The 16,032-nt window shown below is 43.9% G+C and overlaps 1 protein-coding gene and 1 long non-coding RNA gene across 3 annotated transcripts in view; both read right to left on the reverse strand.

Annotated features, from left to right (window-relative positions):
• Window positions 1–16,032, reverse strand: part of zgc:162297 — a 102,497-nt gene that overhangs the window by 11,355 nt on the left and 75,110 nt on the right.
• Window positions 4,566–12,202, reverse strand: LOC141375115 (uncharacterized). Its single transcript, XR_012382627.1, has 3 exons — window positions 12,043–12,202; window positions 6,668–9,711; window positions 4,566–4,813 (listed from the first exon to the last, which is right to left on the reverse strand). It is a non-coding gene; the product is annotated as an uncharacterized lncRNA (long non-coding RNA).

A 16,032-nucleotide genomic window follows, 5' to 3' on the forward strand; every position in this document is an offset into this window, starting at 1 on the left:
AGGAGAGGAATCTTATCAACCATGTGAAGTTTCAGGCAGATCGAACATTGTTTAGCTGAGTTATAAGCCAAACTGCCTTTTGTCAGCAGGTGGCGCTACGACAGACTCAATGTTGTTATGTAGATGTGTTCAGGAGAGGACTTTTATCAACCATGTGAACTTTCAGGCAGATCGGACTTTGTGTGGTTGAGTTATAATGCAAACTACCATCTGCCAGCAGGTGGCGCTATAACTGTGACTTAAGATTGGCATGTAGATGCCTTCAGTAATGGAATTTAATCAACCATGTGAAGTTTCAGGCAGATCGGATGTTGTTTGGCTGAGTTATAAGCCTATCTACCTTCTGCCAGCAGGTGGCGTTATGACTGACTCATTACTGTTTTGGGGATGTGTTCAGAAGAGGACTTTTATGAGCCATGTGAAGTTTCAGGCTGATCGGACATTGTGTGGTTGAGTTATGAGGACTTCCTGTTCCATGGCGAAGCGTTGAGGTTTGTCATGCCCCCACGGACACGCTCCTCTGCAAAAACTCTAGATCTTCACAATATATCATCACTTAAGCTTTCAGATTACAACCCACCAAATTTGGTGCTGATACGAAAAAATTTGTGGGAGGAGTTTATTACTCTGTAAATCATGACATTTCCTGTGGCCAGCAGGTGGCGCTATAACTGTATCTGGATATTGGCATGTAAACGTGTTCTGGTCTGGACTCTTATTAAACGTGTGAATTTTGAGGCAGATCGGATAATGCATGCCTAAGTTATAATGACTTCCGGTTTTGTGGCGAATCGTCAAAGTTTGCGAGGCCGCCACGGACACGCCCATCGCCGAAAACTCTAAAGCTTCGCAATTTAACATCGCCAAGGCCTTTAGATGACAAAACCCAATTTTGGTGTCGATCGGATAAAATCCCTAGGAGGAGTTCGTTAAAATACAACGCCTGGAAATGGCAAAAATGCCACTTTTTCGCCGCAGGAAGTTAATAATATCTGACTTTCTGTTGGGTTTGAGATATGGCTCCAAGAGACTTTTTCGTATGTTTTGGCATGTTTGAGGTGTGTGCCAATTGTCGTGCATGTGCGTGATTCGTAGCTCGGGGGCTCGTCCGTTTAATTTTTCTAGGTGGCGCTGTAGAGTCATTTTGTCACGCCCACTTCAATATTGTTATGTGGATGTGTTCAAGAGATGACGTTTATCAACCATGTGAAGTTTCAGGCAGATCGGACATTGTGTGGTTGAGTTATAAGGACTTCCTGTTCCATGGCGAAGCATTGAGGTTTGTCATGCCGCCACGGACACGCCCCTTTCCGAAAACTCTAGATCTTTACAATATATCATCGCTAGAGCTTTCAGATAACACTACCCAATTTTGGTGCTGATACGATAAAATTTGTGGGAGGAGTTTGTTACTCTGTAAAACATGTCATTTCCTGTGGCCAGCAGGTGGCGCTATAACTGTATCTAGATATTGGCATGTAAACGTGTTCAGGTCAGGACTGTTATTAAACGTGTGAATTTTGAGGCAGATCGGCTAATGCATGCCTGAGTTATAACGACTTCCTGTTTTGTGGCGAATCGTCAAACTTTGCGAGGCCGCCACGGACACGCCCATTGACGAAAACTCTAAAGCTTCGCAATTTAACATCGCCAAGGCCTTTAGATGACAAAACCCAATTTTGGTGTCGATCGGATAAAATCCCTAGGAGGAGTTCGTTAAAATACAACGCCTGGAAATGGCAAAAACGCCACTTTTTCGCCGCAGGAAGTCAAAAATATCCGACTTCCTGTTGGGTTTGAGATATGGCTCCAAGAGACTTTTTCGTATAATTTGGCATGTTTGAGGTGTGTGCCAATTTTCGTGCATGTGCGTGATTCGTGTATCGGGGGCTCGTCCGTTTAATTTTTCTAGGTGGCGCTGTCGAGTCATTTTGCCACGCCCACTTCCGAGACCCATATCAACCTGCTATTTACACCACGTTTGGTGTGTGTGCAAATTTTCATGAGTTTTCGGGCATGTTTAGACCCTCAAAAGTGCCCCGATAGGGGGCGGAATAATAATAATAATAATAATAATAATAAAAAACGGAGCAATTCCAATAGGGCCTACGCACCGTTTCGGTGCTCGGTCCCTAATTAAAGCTGCAAGCAGCGATGATAGGGACCTCGCACCCGGGCTCACCGCCGCCCGGTGACCTTACGATGACAGAGAACAGCAAACAATAATAATATAAGCCGATATATATATAAAAAAAACCTAAGAAAAATACAGATTTATGCCAAACTTCCTCCTGTAAGCAGGTGGAGTTATACCTGTGACTCAAGATTGGCATGTAGATGTCTTCAGGAGAGGAATTTAATCAAACATGTGAAGTTTCAGGCACATGGGACATTTTGTGGCTGAGTTATAAGGCAAACTACCTTTTGCCAGCAGGTGGCGTTATGACTGACTCAATATTGTTATGGGGATGTGTTCAGGAGTGGACTTTTATCAAACATGTGAAGTTTCAGGCAGTTTAGAGATTGTGTGAAGATTGTGTTATAAGACAAACTACATTCTGCCAGCAGGTGGCGCTATTAAAAACTCAATATTATTATGTAGATGTGCTCAGGAGAGGACTTTCATCAACCATGTGACATTTTAGACAGATCGGACATTGTGTGGCCGAGTTACAAGCCAAACTACCTTCTGCCAGCAGGTGGCGCTATGACTATGACTCAATATTATTATGTAAATTTATTATGTAGATGTGCTCAGGGGAGGACTTTCATCAACCATGTGACATTTTAGACAGATCGGACATTGTGTGGCCGAGTTACAAGCCAAACTACCTTCTGCCAGCAGATGGCGCTATGAAAGACTCAATATTATTATGTAGATTTATTATGTAGATGTGCTCAGGGGAGGACTTTCATCAACCATGTGAAGTTTCAGGCAGATCGGACATTGTGTGGCCGAGTTACAAGCCAAACTACCTTCTGCCAGCAGATGGCGCTATGAAAGACTCAATATTATTATGTAGATTTATTATGTAGATGTGTTCAGGAGAGGACTTTTATCAATCATGTGAAGTTTCAGGCAGATCGGACATTGTGTGGTAGAGTTATAAGGACTTCCTGTTCCATAGCGAAGCGTTGAGGTTTGTCATGCCACCACAGACACGCCCCTCTGCAAAAACTCTAGATCTTTACAATATGTCATCGCTAGAGCTTTCAGATGACACCACTCTATTTTGGTGCTGATACGGGAAAGTTTGTGGTAGGAGTTTGTTATAGTGTCAAACATGTCATTTCCTGTGGCCAGCAGGTGGCGCTATAAATGTAACTGGATATCGGCACGTAAACCTGTTCAGGTAAGGACTGATATTAAATGTGTGAATTTTGAGGCAGATCTGATAATGCATGCCTGAGTTATAACGACTTCCTGTTTTGTGGCGAATCATCAAAGTTTGCGAGGTCGCCACGGACACGCCCATCGACAAAAACTCTAAAGCTTCGCAATTTAACATCGCCAAGGCGTTTAGATGATAAAAACCAATTTTAGTGTCGATCAGATAAAATCCCTAGGAGGAGTTCGTTAAAATACAACACCTGGAAATGGCAAAAATGCCACTTTTTCGCCGCAGGAAGTTAATAATATCTGACTTCCTGTTAGGTTTGAGATATGGCTTCAAGAGACTTTTTCGTATGTTTTGGCATGTTTAAGGAGTGTGCCAATTTTCGTGCATGTGCGTGATTCGTAGCTTGGGGGCTCGTCCGTTTAATTTTTCTAGGTGGCGCTGTCGAGTCATTTTGCCACGCCCACTTCAATATTGTTATGTGGATGTATTCAATAGATGACGTTTATCAACCATGTGAAGTTTCAGGCAGATCGGACATTGTGTGGTTGAGTTAAAAGGACTTCCTGTTCCATGGCGAAGCGTTGAGGTTTGTCATGCCGCCACGGACACGCCCCTCTCCGAAAACTCTAGATCTTCACAATATATCATCGCTAGAGCTTTTAGATAACACCACCCAAATTTGGTGGTGATACGAAAAAATTTGTGGGAGGAGTTTATTACTCCGTAAATCATGTCATTTCCTGTGGCCAGCAGGTGGCGCTGTAACTGTATCTGGATATCGGCATGTAAACGTGTTCTGGTCTGGACTCTTATCAAGCGTGTGAATTTTGAGGCAGATCGGATAATGCATGCCTGAGTTATAACGACTTCCTGTTTTGTGGCGAATCATCAAAGTTTGCGAGGGCGCCACGGACACGCCCATCGACGAAAACTCTAAAGCTTCGCAATTTAACATCGCCAAGGCCTTTAGATGACAAAACCCAATTTTGGTGTTGATCGGATAAAATCCCTAGGAGGAGTTCGTTAAAATACAACGCCTGGAAATGGCAAAAACGCCACTTTTTCGCCGCAGGAAGTTAAAAATATCCGACTTCCTGTTGGGTTTGAGATATGGCTCCAAGAGACTTTTTCGTATGGTTTGGCATGTTTGAGGTGTGTGCCAATTTTCGTGCATGTGCGTGATTCATGTATCGGGGGCTCGTCCGTTTAATTTTTCTAGGTGGCGCTGTCGAGTCATTTTGCCACGCCCACTTCCGAGACCCATATCAACCTGCTATTTACACCGCGTTTGGTGTGTGTGCAAATTTTCATGAGTTTTCGGGCATGTTTAGACCCTCAAAAGTGCCCCGATAGGGGGCGGAATAATAATAATAATAATAATAATAATAAAAAACGGAGCAATTCCAATAGGGCCTACGCACCGTTTCGGTGCTCGGTCCCTAATTAAAGCTGCAAGCAGCGATGATAGGGACCTCGCACCCGGGCTCACCGCCGCCCGGTGGCCTCAGGATGATGGAGAACAGCGAACAAAAATAATTTAAGCCGATATATATATAAAAAACCTGAGAAAATCACAGATTTATGCCAAACTTACTCCTGTCAGCAGATTGCGCTAAGACTGTGAGTCAAGATTGGCATGTAGATGCCTTCAATAAAGGAATCTTATCAACCGTGTAAATTTTCAGGCAGATCGAATATTGTTTAACTTAGTTATAAGCCAAACTTCTGGTTGCCAGCAGGTGGCACTATGACTGTCAATCAATATTGACATTTAAATGTCTTCAGAAGAGGAATTTATTCAACCATGTGTAGTTTCATGCAGATAAGACATTGTGTGGCTGAGTTATAAGCCAAAATTCCTTCTGTCAGCAGGTGGCGCTATGACTGTGACTCAATATTGGCATCTAGTTGTGTTCCGGAGAGGAATTTATTCAACCATGTGAAGTTTCAGGCAGATCGGACATTGTGTGGTTGAGTTATAAGGACTTCCTGGTCAATGGCGAAGCGTTGAGGTTTGTCATGCCACTACGGACACACCCCTCAGCGAAAACTCTAAATCTTCGCAATTTAACATCACCAAGGCCTTTAAATGACAAAACCCAATTTTGGTGTTGATCGGATAAAATCCCTAGGAGGAGTTCGTTAAAATACAACACCTGGAAATGGCAAAAATGCCTCTTTTTTTCAGCAGGAAGTTAAAAATATCCGACTTCCTGTTGAGTTTGAGATATGGCACCAAGAGACTTTTTCGTATGTTTCGGCATGTTTGAGGTGTTTGCCAATTTTCGTGCATGTGAGTGATTCGTACATCAGGGGCTCGTCCGATTAATTTTTGTAGGTGGCGCTGTCGAGTCTATTTGCCACGCCCACTTCAATATTGTTATGTAGATGTGTTCAGAAGAGGACTTTTATCAACCATGTGAAGTTTCAGGCAGATCGGACATTGTGTGGTTGAGTTATAAAGCCTTCCTGTTCCATGGCGAAGCGTTGAGGTTTGTCATGCCGCCACGGACACGCCCCTCTGCAAAAACTCTAGATCTTCACAATATAACATCGCTAGAGCTTTCAGATAACACTACCCAATTTTGGTGCTGATACGATAAAATTTGTGGGAGGAGTTTGTTACTTTGTAAAACATGTAATTTCCTGTGGCCAGTTGGTGGCGCTATAACTGTATCTGGATATTGGCATGTAAACGTGTTCAGGTCAGGACTCTTATCAAACGTGTGAATTTTGAGGCAGATCGGATAATGCATGTCTGAGTTATAATGACTTCCTGTTTTGTGGCGAATCGTCAAAGTTTGCGAGGCCGCCACGGACACGCCCATCGACGAAAACTCTAAAGCTTCGCAATTTAACATCGCCAAGGCCTTTAGATGACAAAACCCAATTCTGGTGTCGATCGGATAAAATCCCTAGGAGGAGTTCGTTAAAATACAACGCCTGGAAATGGCAAAAACGCCACTTTTTCACTACAGGAAGTCAAAAATATCCGACTTCCTGTTGGGTTTGAGATATGGCTCCAAGAGACTTTTTCGTCTGTTTTGGCATGTTTGAGGTGTGTGCCAATTTTCGTGCATGTGCGTGATTCGTGGATCGGGGGCTCGTCCATTTCATTTTTCTAGGTGGCGCTGTCGAGTCATTTTGCCACGCCCACTTCCGAAGCCCATAACAAACGTAAATTTTCGCCACTTCTGAGGTGTGTGCAAAGTTGCGTGAGTTTTCGGGCATGTTTAGCCCCTCTAAATCGCGATTCATTGGAGAGAAGAATAATAATAATAATAATAATAATAATAATTAAAGCTGCAAGCAGCGATGATAGGGACCTCGCACCCGGGCTCACCGCCACCCGGTAGCCTCAGGATGACAGAAAACAGTGAACAATAATATCTTAAGCCGACATATATAAAAAACCTGAGAAAATCACAGATTTATGCCAAACTTCCTTCTGTCAGCAGGTGGCGCTATGACCGTGACTCAATATTGCAATGTAGATTTCTTCAGGAGAGGAATTTAATCAACCATGTGAAGTTTCAGGCAGATCGAACATTGTTTAGCTGAGTTATAAGCCAAACTGCCTTTTGTCAGCAGGTGGCGCTACGACAGACTCAATGTTGATATGTAGATGTGTTCAGGAGAGGACTTTTATCAACCATGTGAACTTTCAGGCAGATCGGACTTTGTGTGGTTGAGTTATAATGCAAACTACCATCTGCCAGCAGGTGGCGCTATAACTGTGACTTAAGATTGGCATGTAGATGCCTTCAGTAATGGAATTTAATCAACCATGTGAAGTTTCAGGCAGATCGGATGTTGTTTGGCTGAGTTATAAGCCTATCTACCTTCTGCCAGCAGGTGGCGTTATGACTGACTCATTACTGTTTTGGGGATGTGTTCAGAAGAGGACTTTTATGAGCCATGTGAAGTTTCAGGCTGATCTGACTTTGTGTGGTTGAGTTATAAGGACTTCCTGTTCCACGGCGAAGTGTTGAGGTTTGTCATGCCGCCACGGACACGCCCCTCTGCAAAAACTCTAGATCTTGACAATATATCATCACTTAAGCTTTCAGATAACAACCAACCAAATTTGGTGCTGATATGAAAAAAATTGTGGGAGGAGTTTATTACTCTGTAAATCATGACATTTCCTGTGGCCAGCAGGTTGCGCTATAACTGTATCTGGATATTGGCATGTAAACATGTTCTGGTCTGGACTCTTATTAAACGTGAATTTTGAGGCAGATCTGATAATGCATGCCTAAGTTATAATGACTTCCGGTTTTGTGGCGAATCGTCAAAGTTTGCGGGGCCGCCATGGACACGCCCATCGACAAAAACTATAAAGCTCCGCAATTTAACATCGCCAAGGCCTTTAGATGACAAAACCCAATTTTGGTGTCGATAGGATAAAATCCCTAGGAGGAGTTCGTTAAGATACAACGCCAGGAAATGGCAAAAATGCCACTTATTTGCAGCAGGAAGTTAAAAATATCCGACTTCCTGTTGGGTTTGAGATATGGCTCCAAGAGACTTTTTCGTATGTTTTGGCGTGTTTGAGGTGTGTGCCAATTTTCACGCATGTGCGTGATTCGTAGATCATGGGCTCGTCCGTTATATTTTTCTAGGTGGCGCTGTCGAGTCATTTTGCCACGCCCACTTCAATATTGTTATGTGGATGTGTTCAAGAGATGACGTATATCAACCATATGAAGTTTCAGGCTGATCAGACTTTGTGTGGTTGAGTTATGAGGACTTCCCGTTCCTTGGCGAAGCGTTGAGGTTTGTCATGCCGCCACGGACACGCCCCTCTGCAAAACTCTAGATCTTTACAAAATATCACCGATAGAGCTTTCAGATGACACCACTCAAATTTGGTGCTGATACCATAAAATTTGTGGGAGGAGTTTGTTACAGTGTAAAACATGTCATTTCCTGTGGCCAGTAGGTGGCGCTATTTCTGTATCTGGATATTGGCATGTAAACGTGTTCAGGTCAGGACTCTTATCAAACGTGTGAATTTTGAGGCAGATCGGATAATGCATGTCTGAGTTATAACGACTTCCTGTTTTGTGGCGAATCGTCAAAGTTTGCAAGGCCGCCACGGACACGCCCATCGACGAAAACTCTAAAGCTTCGCAATTTAACATCGCCACGGCCTTTAGATGACAAAAACCAATTTTGGTGTCGATCGGATAAAATCCCTAGGAGGAGTTCGTTAAAATACAACGCCTGGAAATGGCAAAAACAGCACTTTTTCGCCGCAGGAAGTCAAAAATATCCGACTTCCTGTTGGGTTTGAGATATGGCTCCAAGAGACTTTTTCGTATGTTTTGGCGTGTTTGAGGTGTGTGCCAATTTTCGTGCATGTGTGTGATTCGTGGATCGGGGGCTCGTCCGTTTAATTTTTCTAGGTGGCGCTGTCGAGTCATTTTGCCACGCCCACTTCAATATTGTTATGTGGATGTGTTCAAGAGATGACGTTTATCAACCATGTGAAGTTTCAGGCAGATCGGACATTGTGTGGTTGTGTTATAAGGACTTCCTGTTCCATGGCGAAGCGTTGAGGTTTGTCATACCGCCATGGACACGCCCCTCTCCGAAAACTCTAGATCTTCACAATATATCATCGCTAGAGCTTTCAGATAACACCACTCAATTTTGGTGTTGATACGATAAAATTTGTGGGAGGAGTTTATAATTCCGTAAATCATGTCATTTCCTGTGGCCAGCAGGTGGCGCTGTAACTGTATCTGGATATCGGCATGTAAACTTGTTCAGGTCAGGACGCTTATCAAGCGTATGAATTTTGAGGCAGATCAGATAATGCATGCCTGTGTTATAACGACTTCCTCTTTTGTGGCGAATCGTCAAAGTTTGCGAGGCCGCCACGGACACGCCCATCGATGAAAACTCTAAAGCTTCGCAATTTAACATCGCCAAGGCCTTTAGATGACAAAACCCAATTTTGGTGTCGATCGAATAAAATCCCTAGGAGGAGTTCGTTAAAATACAACGCCTGGAAATGGCAAAAACGCCACTTTTTCGCCGCAGGAAGTTAAAAATATCCGACTTCCTGTTGGGTTTGAGATATGGCTCCAAGAGACTTTTTTGTATGTTTTGGTGTGTTTGAGGTGTGTGCCAATTTTCGTGCATGTGCGTGATTCGTGGATCGGGGGCTCGTCCGTTTAATTTTTCTAGGTGGCGCTGTCGAGTCATTTTGCCACGCCCACTTCCGAAGCCCATAACAAACGTAAATTTTCGCCACTTCTGAGGCGTGTGCAAAGTTGCGTGAGTTTTCGGGCATGTTTAGCCCCTCAAAACCGCGATTCATTCCGCGGAAGAAGAAGAAGAAGAAGAATAATAATTAAAGCTGCAAGCAGCGATGATAGGGACCTCGCACCCGGGCTCACCACCGCCCGGTGGCCACAGTATGACAGAAAACAGCGAACAATAATAATTTAAGCCGATATATATAAAAAACCTGAGAAAATCACAGATTTATGCCAAACTTCCTCCTGTCAGCGGGTGGCGCTATGACTGTGACTCAATATTGGTATGTAGATGCCTTCAATGCAGGAATCTTATCAACCATGTGAAGTTTCAGACAGATCAGGCATTGTGTGGCTGAGTTATAAGCCAAACTACCTTTTGCCAGCAGGTGGCGCTATGACAGACTCAATATTGGCATGTAGATCTGTTCAGGAGAGGAATCTTATCAACCATGTGAATTTTCAGGCAGATCGGATATTGTTTGGCTGAGTTATAAGTAATTTCTTGTTGCCAGTAGGTGGCGCTATGACTGTGACTCAACATTGGCATGTAGATGTGTTCAGGAGAGGATTTTAATCAACCATGTGAAGTTTCAGGCAGATCAGACATTGTGTGGCTGAGTTATGAGCCAAACTAACTTCTGCCAGCTGGTGGCGCTATGACTGACTCAATATTGTTATGTGGATGTGTTCAGGAGAGGACTTTTATCAACCATGTGAAGTTTCAGGCTGGTGAGACATTGTGTGGTTGAGTTATAACGACTTCCTGTTCCATGGCGAAGCGTTGAGGTTTGTCATGCCGCCATGGACACGCCTTTCTCCGAAAACTCTAGATCTTCACAATATATCATCGCTAGAGCTTTGAAATGACACCCCTCAAATTTGGTGCTGATACGATAAAGTTTGTAGAAGGAGTTTATTACAGTGTAAAACATGTCATTTCCTGTGGCCAGCAGGTGGCGCTTTAACTGTATCTGGATATCTGCATGTAAACGTGTTCAGGTCAGGAATGTTATCAGAGGTGTGAATTTCGTGGCAGATCTGATAATGCATGCCTGAGTTATAATGACTTCCGGTTTTGTGGCGAATCATCAAAGTTTGTGAGGCCGCCACGGACACGCCCATCGACGAAAACTCTAAAGCTTCGCAATTTAACATCGCCAAGGCCTTTAGATGACAAAACCCAATTTTGGTGTCGATCGGATAAAATCCCTAGGAGGAGTTCGTTAAAATACAACGCCTAAAAATGGCAAAAACTCCACTTTTTCGCCGCAGGAAGTTAATAATATCTGACTTCCTGTTGGGTTTGAGATATGACTCCAAGAGACTTTTTCGTATGTTTTGGTATGTTTAACGTGTGTGCCAATTTTCGTGCATGTGCGTGATTCGTAGATCGGGGGCTCGTCCGTTTAATTTTTATAGGTGGCGCTGTGGAGTCATTTTGCCACGCCCACTTCAATATTGTTATGAGGATGTGTTCATGAGAGGACGTTTATCAACCATGTAAAGTTTCAGGCAGATCGGACATTGTGTGGTTGAGTTATAAGGACTTCCTGTTCCATGGCGAAGCGTTGAGGTTTGTCATACCGCCACGGACACGCCCCTCTGCGAAAACTCTAGATCTTCACAATATATCATTGGTAGAGCTTTCAGATAACACCAAACAAATTTGGTGCTGATACGAAAAAATTTGTGGGAGGAGTTTGTTACTCCGTAAATCATGTCATTTCCTGTGGCCAGCAGGTGGCGCTATAACTATATCTGGATATCGGCATGTAAACGTGTTCAGGTCAGGACTCTTATGAAGCGTGTGACTTTTGAGGCAGATCGGATAATGCATGCCTGAGTTATATCGACTTCCTGTTTTGTGGCAAATCGTAAAAGTTTGCGAGGCCGCCACGGACACGCCCATCGGCGAAAACTCTAAAGCTTCGCAATTTAACATCGCCAAGGCCTTTAGATGACAAAACCTAATTTTGGTGTTGATCGGATAAAATCCCTAGGAGGAGTTCGTTAAAATACAACGCCTGGAAATGGCAAAAATGCCACTTTTTCGCCGCAGGAAGTTAAAAATATCCGACTTCCTGTTGGGTTTGAGATATGGCTCCAAGAGACTTTTTCGTATGGTTTGGCATGTTTGAGGTGTGTGCCAATTTTCGTGCATGTGCGTGATTCGTGTATCGGGGGCTTATCCGTTTAATTTTTCTAGGTGGCGCTGTCGAGCCATTTTGCCACGCCCACTTCCGACACCCATATCAACCTGCTATTTACACCGCGTTTGGTGTGTGTGCAAATTTTCATGAGTTTTCGGGCATGTTTAGACCCTCAAAAGTGCCCCGATAGGGGGCGGAATAATAATAATAATAATAATAAAAAACGGAGCAATTCCAATAGGGCCTACGCACCGTTTCGGTGCTCGGTCCCTAATAAACGGAGCAATTCCAATAGGGCCTACGCACCGTTTCGGTGCTCGGTCCCTAATTAAAGCTGCAAGCAGCGATGATAGGGACCTCGCACCCGGGCTCACCGCCGCCCGGTGGCCTCAGTATGACAGAAAACAGCGAACAATAATAATTTAGGCCGATATATATAAAAAACCTGAGAAAATCAAAGATTTATGCCAAACTTCCTTCTGTCAGCAGGTGGCGCTATAACTGTGACTCATGATTGGCCTTAAATGCAGGAATCTTATCAACCATGTGAAGTTACAGACAGATCAGACATTGTGTGGCTGAGTTATAAGCCAAACTACCTTCTGCCAGCTGGTGGCGCTATGACTGTGACTTAATATTCTTATGAAGATGTGTTCAGGAGAAGACTTTTATCAACCATGTGAAGTTTCAGTCAGGTGAGACATTGTGTGGTTGAGTTATAACGACTTCCTGTTCCATGGCGAAGCGTTGAGGTTTGTCATGCCGCCACGGACACGCCCCTCTGCGAAAACTCTAGATCTTCACAATATATCATCACTAGAGCTTTGAAATGACACCCCTCAAATTTGGTGCTGATACTATAAAGTTTGTAGTAGGAGTTTGTTACAGTGTAAAACATGTCATTTCCTGTGGCCAGCAGGTGGCGCTATAACTGTATCTGGACATCGGCATGTAAACATGTTCAGGTTAGGAATGTTATCAGAGGTTTGAATTTTGAGGCAGATCGGATAATGCATGCCTAAGTTATAATGACTTCCTGTTTTGTGGCGAATCATCAAAGTTTGCGAGGCTGCCACGGTCACGCGCATCGACGAAAACTCTAAAGCTTCGCAATTTAACATCGCTAAGGTTTTTAGATGACAAAACCCAATTTTGGTGTTGATTGGATCAAATCCCTAGGAGGAGTTCGTTAAAATACAATGCCTGGAAATGGCAAAAACGACACTTTTTTGCCGCAGGAAGTTCAAAATATCCGACTTCCTGTTGGGTTTGAGATATGGCTCCAAGAGACTTTTTCATATCTTTTGGCGTGTTTGAGATGTGTGCCAATTTTCGTGCATGTGTGTGATTCGTAGATCGGGGGCTCGTCCGTTTAATTTTTATAGGTGGCGCTGTCGAGTCATTTTGCCACGCCCACTTTAATATTGTTATGGGGATGTGTTCAGGAGAAGAATTTAATTAACCATGTGAAGTTTCAGGCTGATCAGACATTGTGTGGTTGAGTTATAAGGACTTCCTCTTCCATGGCGAAGCGTTGAGGTTTGTCATGCCGCCACGGACACACCCCTCAGCAAAAACTCTAGATCTTCACAATATATCATCGCTAGAGCTTTCAGAGGACACCACCTAAATTTGGTGCTGATACAATAAAATTTGTGGGAGGAGTTTGTGACTCTGTAAATCATGTCATTTCCTGTGGCCAGCAGGTGGTGCTATAACTGTATCTGGATATCGGCATGTAAACGTGTTCAGGTCAGGACTCTTATCAAGTGTGTGAATTTTGAGGCAAATATGATAATGCATGCCTGAGTTATAACGACTTCCTGTTTTGTGGCGAATCGTCAAAGTTTGCGAGGCCGCCACGGACACGCCCATCGACGAAAACTCTAAAGCTTCGCAATTTAACATCGCCGAGGCCTTTAGATGACAAAACCCAATTTTGGTGTTGATCGGATAAAATCCCTAGGAGGAGTTCGTTAAAATACAACGCCTGGAAATGGCAAAAACGCCACTTTTTCGCTGCAGGAAGTTAAAAATATCTGACTTCCTGTTGGGTTTGAGATATGGCTCCAAGAGAATTTTTCGTATGTTATGGCATGTTTGAGGTGTGTGCCAGTTTTCGTGCATGTGCGTGATTCCTAGATCGGGGGCTTGTCCGTTTAATTTTTCTAGGTGGCGCTGTCGAGTCATTTTGCCACGCCCACTTCCGAGACCCATAACATACGTAAATTTTCGCCACTTCTGAGGCGTGTGCAAAGTTGCGTGAGTTTTCGGGCATGGTAAGGCCCTCAAAATCGCGATTCATTCCGGAAAAGAATAATAATAATAAACGGAGCAATTCCAATAGGGCCTTGCACCGTTCGGTGCTCGGTCCCTAATAATAAACGGAGCAATTCCAATAGGGCCTACGCACCGTTTCGGTGCTCGGTCCCTAATTAAAGCTGCAAGCAGCGATGATAGGGACCTCGCACCCGGGCTCACCGCCGCCCTGTGGCCTCAGGATGACAGAGAACAGCGAACAATAATATTTTAAGCCGATATATAAAAAGAAGCCGAGAAAATCATAGATTTATGCCAAACTTCCTCCTGTCAGCAGGTGGCGCTATGACTGTGACTCAAGATTGGTATGTAGCTGTCTTCAGGAGAGGAATCTTATCAACCATGTGAATTTTCAGGCAGGTCGGACGTTGTTTGGCTGAGTTATAAGCCAAACTTCCTGTTACCAGCAGGTGGCGCTATGACAGACTCAATATTGTTATGTAGATGTGTTCAGAAGAGGACTTTTATCCACCATGTTAGGTTTCACGTTGATCGGACATTGTGTGGTTGAGTTACAAGCCAAAATTCCTTCCGTCACTAGGTGGCGCTAAGACTGACTCAATTTTGTTATGAAGATGTGTTCAGGAGAGGACTTTTATCAACCATGTGAAGTTTCAGGCTGATCGGACATTGTGTGGTTGAGTTATAAGGACTTCATGTTCCATGGCGAAGCGTTGAGGTTTGCCATGCCACCACAGACACGCCCCTCTGCAAAAACTCTAGATCTTCACAATATATCATCGCTAGAGCTTTCAAATAACACAACCCAAATTTGGCGCTGATATGATAAAATTTGTGGGAGGAGTTTGTTACACTGTAAAACATGTCATTTCCTGTGGCCAGCAGGTGGCGCTATATCTGTATCTGGATATCGGCATGTAAACATGTTCAGGTCAGGACTCTTATTAAACGTGTGAATTTTAAGGCAGATCGGATAATGCATGCCTGAGTTATAACGACTTCCTGTTTTGTGGCGAGTCATCAAAGTTTGCGAGGCCGCCACGGATACGGCCATCGACAAAAACTCTAGAGCTTCGCAATTTCACATCGACAAGGCCTTTAGATGACAAAACATCATTTTGGTGTTGATCGGATAAAATCCCTAGGAGGAGTTCGTTAAAATATAATGCCTGAAAATACCAAAAACGCCACTCTTTTGCAGCAGGGAATTAAAAATATCCGACTTCCTGTTGGGTTTGAGATATGGCTTCAAGAGACTTTTTCGTATGTTTTGGCGTGTTTGAGGTGTGTGCCAATTTCCGTGCATGTGCGTCATTCGTGGATCGGGGGCTCGTCCGTTTAATTTTTCTAGGTGGCGCTATCGAGTCAGTTTGCCATGCCCACTTCAATATTGTTATTGGGATATGTTCAGGAGAGGAATTCGATTAACCATGTGAAGTTTCAGGCAGATCGGACATTGTGTGGTTGAGTTATAAGGACTTTCTGTTCCATGGCGAAGCGTTGAGGTTTGTCATGCCGCCACGGACACGCCCCTCTGCGAAAACTCTAGATCTTCACAATATATCATCGCTAGAGCTTTCTGATAACGCCACCCAATTTTGGTGTTGATACGATACAATTTGTGGGAGGAGTTTGTTACTCCGTAAATCATGTCATTTCCTGTGGCCAGCAGGTGGCGCTATAACTGTGTCTGGATATTGGCATGTAAACGTGTTCAGGTCAGGACTCTTATCAAGCGTGTGAATTTTGAGGCAGATCTGATAATGCATGCTCGAGTTATAACGACTTCCTGTTTTGTGGCGAATCGTCAAAGTTTGTGAGGCCGCCAGGGACACGCCCATCGACGAAAACTCTAAAGCTTCGCAATTTAACATCGCCAAGGCCTTTAGAAGACAAAACCCTATTTTGGTGCCGATCGGATAAAATCCCTAGGAGGAGTTCGTTAAAATACAACGCCTGGAAATGGCAAAAACGCCACTTTTTCGCCGC

This window comes from Danio rerio, chromosome 7 (assembly GCF_049306965.1).
Source record: "Danio rerio strain Tuebingen ecotype United States chromosome 7, GRCz12tu, whole genome shotgun sequence".
Taxonomy (NCBI): domain Eukaryota; kingdom Metazoa; phylum Chordata; class Actinopteri; order Cypriniformes; family Danionidae; genus Danio; species Danio rerio.